Source organism: Palaemon carinicauda, chromosome 5 (genome assembly GCF_036898095.1).
Source record: "Palaemon carinicauda isolate YSFRI2023 chromosome 5, ASM3689809v2, whole genome shotgun sequence".
In the NCBI taxonomy this organism is placed as follows: domain Eukaryota; kingdom Metazoa; phylum Arthropoda; class Malacostraca; order Decapoda; family Palaemonidae; genus Palaemon; species Palaemon carinicauda.
In genome coordinates this window covers 25,592,112-25,599,611 of record NC_090729.1, presented here as the reverse complement: position 1 = coordinate 25,599,611, position 7,500 = coordinate 25,592,112, and positions in this window count along the sequence as shown.

The window sequence follows — 7,500 nt, the reverse complement described above, 5'->3', positions numbered from 1 at the left end:
TCACCCAAAAATAGATTTTTCGCTTCGCTCAAAATCCGTTTTTTGGGCTCAAGCTATGCCGTCCTGATGGAAGTATACCAGAGCATTACTGTATCTGTGGATTCTCAGAACGTGCCGTACTCCCCGGAGGTAATTCCCCGGTCGACTAGACCTAGTGACCTAAGATGTTACCGTTATACATCTTTTCAACTAATCATAAACCATGTTAGAGCTTCCTGCCCCCTACAGGGAAGAGTCCTACTAGACTTTGGAAAAGTCTCGAAGAGTACATATACCTATGTATGAATACCAGGTAAGCCAATATAGTGGTGTCACCCTATATTAAGTAAAGCATAGTTTGTAAAGAACCACTGTGTCAATATGAAATATCAACCAGTTCTCCGCACAATACTTGTATTGGACAAAGGTTTATATCCGCATAGGAAGAAACTTGTAAATCCGCCAGCGTCCCCTTATGGGATGGAGTCCTCCCGTTAAGGGAAAGCATAAACCAATGCAACATAGCTTGCATAAAGAAACAATCTATTAGAATTATCCCAGATAAAGTACATAGAATGAATGCTCAATTATACCAATAAATTGACACAGGTGAAGGAGACGCAAGGTTCTCAAGAACAAGATTATTGACGGACAATAAATAGACAGGTTAACAACAATTAAATATATATATATATATATATATATATATATATATATATATATATATATATATATATATATATATATATATATATATATATATATATATACATATATATATATATATATATATATATATATATATATATATATATATATATATGTATATATATATATATATATATATATATATATATATATATATATATATATATATATATATATATATATATATATATATATAGAAGAGGATAACCAAAACTTTAAGCATAAGTATGATAGTAAACAGAACTTGTTTATCTGAAAGAAAAAACATATTGCCACTTTTAACATACCGAGGTATCAAAGTCATAAAAATCTGTATTACTAATCGATCACATTAGCGTTAGAAACGCTCGGCACACATGTCTGCACTTATGCTAGGTTCAGCTTTGGAAATGGAACAGTCAACGTGGGCAACTCAGTGCCCTCACTTAGTTTGTAGTACCATATGTAACTACACACTCACCCTGGAATTAATCGTCCCAATTAAAACCACTGTTCCTCCCAGAGTTAAACAGCAGGGTTAACGACGCGACCCACTGCTACCACAGATCTCTTTAGTTCCTCTACTTGCTTTGCATAGTGGCGAAAGAACACTCTAGAAGACTTCCAGCCAGTGTATGAACGACGATGTTCAAAATCCATACAATAAAAGAAATTTAAGGATGAGGCAACTTTCCTTGGATCGTGACCTGCGGGTGTACTGTCAGGATCCGCTCTGCGAATAAAATATGTGATTTTCGCCCTGAGTTGATTCAGAGATAAATTTGAGCCTGATGTTTCTCCCCTGAATAGTTGACCACCCTTGAAGTCTGAAGTTCTACGAAGATAGACCTTTAGGCATTCTACTGGACATAGAGATGCATCTTCTTTCAGAGGGCAGATTCTCCAGGGACCCCACCTGTTGGTGGGTAACTCATTCTTGGCGAGAAACGTAGGATCCGGAAACAGGTTCAGTTCTCTCCATCCAGGAACTGAACACGACCTCCCTCTCTTGAGAGGGCTACAATCTCACTAACCCTGGCCCCGGACGCGAGTGTAAATAGGAAAATAACTTTTTGGGTCAAATCCTTTAACGCACATTCCTCATTGCTCAACAGAGAAGCGAAATGAAGAATTTTGTCTAAAGACCATGAAATGGGCTTTGGAGGTGCTGAAGGTCTGAGCCTAGCGCAGGCTTTCGGAACTTTATTAAAGATCTCTTTAGCGAGGTCAACCTGGAGGGCATATAGAATGGGTCTTTTCAAAGCAGACTTACACACCGAAATCGCGTTAGCTGCCAACCCTTGACCATGGAGGTGGATGAAGAAAGAGAAGCAGAAGTCCGCCGAGATCTCTTGCGGATTCTTCGCCTTGACAAAGGCCACCCTTTTTCTCCAAGATGACTCATATTGCCTTCTGGTAGATTTGCACTTATATTCCTCTAGGAAGTCTATGCTGGCTTTCGAAATCCCGAAACGCTTTCTCACCGCTAGGGAGAGAAAATCATGAGCTGCAGGGTCCGGGTTTTCTGTAATGAAGCGCAGACAGTCGACTTCTGGACTCGCTGGGTCAGAACTGCATCTGGTAGCGGTAGAAACTTCAACCGTAGTTCCAATGCTAGGGGGAACCACACGCTGTTCAGCCACTTGTGGGCCACTATTGCCGCTACCCCCCTTGAAGGATATCAGTTTGTTGAGGACCCTCAACAGAAGGTTGTGAGGAGGGAACAGATAAATCCTGGACCATCTGTTCCAGTCGAGGGTCATCGCGTCCACTGCTTCCGCTAGGGGGTCCTCGTACGGGGACACGTAGAGGGGCAACTTATTGTTGTCTTTCGTCGCAAAGAGGTCTATCTGCAGTTCTGGGACTTGACTCAGAATGAAGGAGAATGATCCTGCGTCTAAGGACCATTCCGACTCTATCGGTGTGAACCTGGATAGAGCGTCCGCTGTCACATTGCGGACTCCTTGAAGGTGAACTGCCGACAGGTACCACTTCTTCTTTTCCGCCAATCGGAAGATGGCCAACATCACCTGGTTGAGAGGTTGTGACCTTGATCCTTGTCGATTCAAGCACCTCACAACTACCTCGCTGTCCATCACCAACCTTATGTGGATCGATTGACGCGGGGATACTTTCTTTAAGGTAAGGAGCACTGCCATAGCTTCTAGAAAGTTTATGTGAAAGGTCTTGAATAGCTTGGACCAAGTCCCCTGGACTTCTTTCTGATGAGAGTGACCTCCCCATCCCTCCTTCGAGGTGTCTGAGTGAATTGTCACCGACGGGGGAGGTGGCTGAAGAAGAACCGACTTCTTTAGATGTCTGGATTGGGACCAAGGCCTGAGAAGAGTATGTAGCCGAAGCGGAACTGGTCTTCTCAGATCTCTTCGGGCGTTTGATGCATAACTTCTCCAAACTCCGGTTGCATCCTTTAGCTGTGCTCTTAGCACCGGGTCTGTCACCGAAGCCAACTGGAGAGAACCCAGTACTCTCTCCTGTTCGCGTCTTGATATCCATTTGGAATCTAGAAGTCTCTTGACAGAACCCGCTATCTCCTTCCTTTTCTTCGCCGGGATGGAGAAACGGTGGGACATTAGGTCCCAGTGGATTCCCAGCCCCTGGAACTTATGAGATGGAGAAAGTCGATACTTTTTTCTGTTGATCTTGAAGCCTAGATACTCTAGGAACTGGATCACTTGACTGGAAGCTTGCAAGCATTCTGTCTTGGATGCTGCCCACACCAGCTAGCCGTCCAGGTAGGCTACTACCTGAATTCCCTTTAGGCGTAATTGTTTGAGAGCTACGCTCGCAAGCTTCAGGAAGATCCTTGGGGCTATATTTAGCCCAAATGGCATGGCTCTGAAGGCGTAGAATCTTCGTTGTAGCTTGAACCCTACGTAGGGGAAGAGTCGACGGTTGATTGGAACGTGCCAATAGGCGTCTGACAAGTCTATGGAGACGGTATATGCCCTCTTGGGCAGTAAGGTCCTTATGTGTTGCAGTGTTAGCATCTTGAACTTACAGTTCACTATGAACTTGTTGAGTGGCGACAAGTCCAGAATGACTCTGAGTTTTTCCGAGTCTTTCTTGGAAACACAAAACAGCCTCCCTTGGAATTTGATGGACTTCATCCTTCGGATCACTTTTTTTTCCAACAGTTCTTGGATGTACTCCTCCAGAACGGGGGTGGAGTGTTGGAAAAACCGAGTGCATGGGGGTGGAGTCCTGTACCAGCTCCAGCCCAGTCCGTTCTTGAGTAGGCTGTGGGCCCAGGGATCGAAGGTCCACCGATCCCGAAAATTCTGAAGTCTCCCTCCTACCGGTATCATCTCACGTGGACTGCCGTCCAGAGGTCTTGCCTCCCTGACCGCGACCACCCCTGAATCCCCTTCCCCTTGAGGGGCGCCGAGACGAGCCTCTGACTGCTCCTCTAAGCTTTACTCAAAAGGAAGTTGACTGCCCTTCGAACGTTGGGTTAAATGCCGTGGACTGTGTCGACACGGCCTGGGGTACCCACTGGAATGTGGTCGGGGTTTGTGCCACCATCTGGGGCACTGAAGGCAATGGCAATTGCAGTTGCTGTTGCTGTCTAAGTGGTTTGGCTGGCCGAGACGGTAGCCTAGTCCTCATAGTCTTCCTCTTTGGTTGAGGACTCTCATCCGGGGAAGACTTTCTTTTGATAGCCAGGCCCCACTTCTGGAGAAGGTTTCTATTCTCCGTGGCGGCCTTATCAACAACTTCTTTGACCAAATCGCTAGGGAAAAGGTCTTTGCCCCAAATGTTGGAGAGGAATAGTTTCCTTGGCTCGTGCCTCACCGTAGCCGAGGTGAACACGAACTCCCTACAAGCTCTCCTCGCCCTGACGAAGCTATAAAGATCCTTCGTCACTGTGGCCAGATGAGTCTTGGCCACTACCATGAACATTTCATGGACCTTGCCATCGTTTCAAGAGTGGTCTGAAGAGACATTGAGGCAGCCAGTCTTTCTTTTTTCTCGATCTCTCTCCGCAAAAGAAAGTCAGACAGCTTAGGGAGGTCCTCCCCGAACTGACGTCCGGCAATATCAGCCTCCAACTTCCCAACTGAGAAGGTAAGATGGACGTCCTTCCAGTCCTTATGATCCATAGGCAGGGCCAGCGACAAGGGTTTACACTCCTCCAGGGAAGGGCAAGGCTTGCCGGCCTCGACTGCTTTCAATACAGCCGCAAACCCTTTCTGTAAAAAGGGGAAGGCTCTAGCAGGAGAGGACATAAAGGAAGGGACCTTCTTACTCAATGCAGCTACCTTTGAGTTTGTGAAGCCCCTCTCTTTCATCGAAGATGAAAGCAAAGCTTGAGCCTTAGCATGGTCCATCACTATGACCTCCTTCGGCTCTGTCTCCTCCTTTGAAGCTGGCTCCTTCCTCAACCGGACATAACAGTCCGGATATGACCCCTTGCGAGGCCAGAATTCCACCTCCTCTAGGGGAACTGAACCCAACTTATCCGACATGACGATCTTTCCAGTCGTCATCGGCATGTGCTCCGCATATCTCCACGGATTAGCATCTGAGAACAAAGGAAGGTCTTTCACATTGAGCCTTTTCTTGGGCCCATGTGATGCTGCAAGCCTTTGCATCTGCAGCCGCCTTCTCCTGATTCTCCTTCTGCATTTGTTGGATCATTCCAACAATGGAGGAGAGGGCCTGTCCCAGCTCTACTGGGAGAGCGGACGATGTTGAGGGAATAGGCTAAGGGATCTGAGCCGGAGTAGCCGACACCTCGTCGACCTCTTCCTTTACAATGTCTGGGGCTTGAACTTCATCCTGGGCTCCTGCCAGGAGGTCTTTCTCCAGACACTCGGACACGTCAGACATCCTGTCGTCCAACTGGATGTCTTGCAAGGCGACCGCGACTTCAGCATCCACCTGGATCTGAACTTGGGGGATCTCCTCTTGAGGCTGGGGAATCACTGCATCAGCTGATGCCCTAGGGAAAAGGTAAGCCCTCATCTTCTCACTTGGAAGATAAGGTCCAGAGGTGTTCTTCTGGAAGCCCCTTACCCAGGTACGAAGCTTCTCCCTTGCTATATCCCTTGATTCCGCCGTCCTAGGGGAATCAAAGGCCTCAGTAATCAGGTTAGTGCACACGGTACATACCTGAGGGTCCCGATACTGGAGATCACCCTTGGAGACAGCGCATGCTGCGTGCCTCCTACAAAACTCATGTCCGCAGAGGTTCTTACTGGGGACGTTGCAGAAAACACTTCCGTACTTCGGATGGTCCTTCTGTAAAGAGAAGAAATTTCCATGAGTATCAAGTGAACTATGTATCACTGGATATGCACAGTTTAGCATAACAAATCAGAAAGGAAAGACACACACTTGTGTTTCCTTCACAACCAATTGTTGCAGCCTTCCAGATAATAAAATCGTATGGTTAATCTGTCCTAGAGTAACCAATGAAAAGTTTCCAGAGGAAACAGGTGTAGCTCACACCTAAGGTGTGATTTTAAAATACCGGATAATAGACAAGAAAGAACTCACTTTCTTATCTGTAAGGCAACACCAAAGGGCTATGCAAGACAACACAAAAGTGTTAGAACACACAGTGCTGTACCAAAACTATACTATAGTCTTCTTCCTACAGTATATGTTATACTGAAGAATACTGGTACAGTATAGAAGGTAATGTGCACACACCATAACTAGCTTTAAAGTATACTACTTAACAGCTATAAGGCGGCAGAACGCTGGTTCAAAGGCATGTGCCGGCCGGCAACAGTCAATGTCGGCCGGCAATGACTGCCGGCCGACAACTACACAAGGTAGTACCCGGCTGCCGGCCACTGCTCATAGCGACCGGTAGACAAGGGCTTGACAATAGCCGGCTGGCATAGATAAACAACCGATGCCGGCCAGCAGCAAAAGAACCAGAGGGCCGGCAGCCGGGTCGGGTACAGCACTTGAAGAAAACAGAATGGATGCCGGGATACGAGCGTAAACTACCTCCAAGCCCGGCAATCCGAAAGAGTGCATATAAGGAAGGGGAGAATCTAATTCAGGCTTCCTGTCCAATGCCGTCTGGCTCTACAGGCAGACATGGATGAGGGACCAAGGGAGGTCCGGGCAGCACTCAAAGCAGAAGAGTCAATTCCACATCCTAACCTATTCTAGGTCCAGATGTAGAATGACGTACAGTACTGTAATGGCTAGGCCATTACGGATATAGAGGGGGAAGGGACAAAAGAGGGTCCTACCAACCTTGCTTTAGTGAAGAATCACCCGCAGCCAAGAAAACTCATCTTAGCCTAAGGGAGATCGAAGGAGGGAGGCCAGCAATACTTGCCAACCCCCACTGAACCAAAGCAAGGAAGGTGTTGCTACTCCCAGGGAAAGGATCTTATCCTCCCACCGAGAACAGCAACAAGGAGTAGTCTGCTAGATCACAAAAGAAAGAATCATCTCGTAGAGAAACCTTCGGTAGTGACCTAAGGACGCTAAGCCTCCTATGTCTGCGTCAGGTCAGCGAGGTAGACTCTACCCCAAGCCAGACAAAAAAGAAAAGAAAGCAACCGGGGAATATGAGAAAGTATACTAAGGCTCCATAAGCAACTTAGCCTAGGCACCAAGAGAATCGATTACCTAAATCACCGAAACTCACTCGTATACTATCTTGGAAATAATTAACATAATCTTAAATATATAAAAAACAGCCTAAAGCTTCAATAAAATTTCAAAACACTTGGAAATCCAAAATCATGCAGGAAAATACTAGGATCAAACGACTAGGCTACATGGCCTAGCGTAGGCCAGAGTTGGCGAATACTTCGCCAAAATAAATAATACTAAAAGCACGAG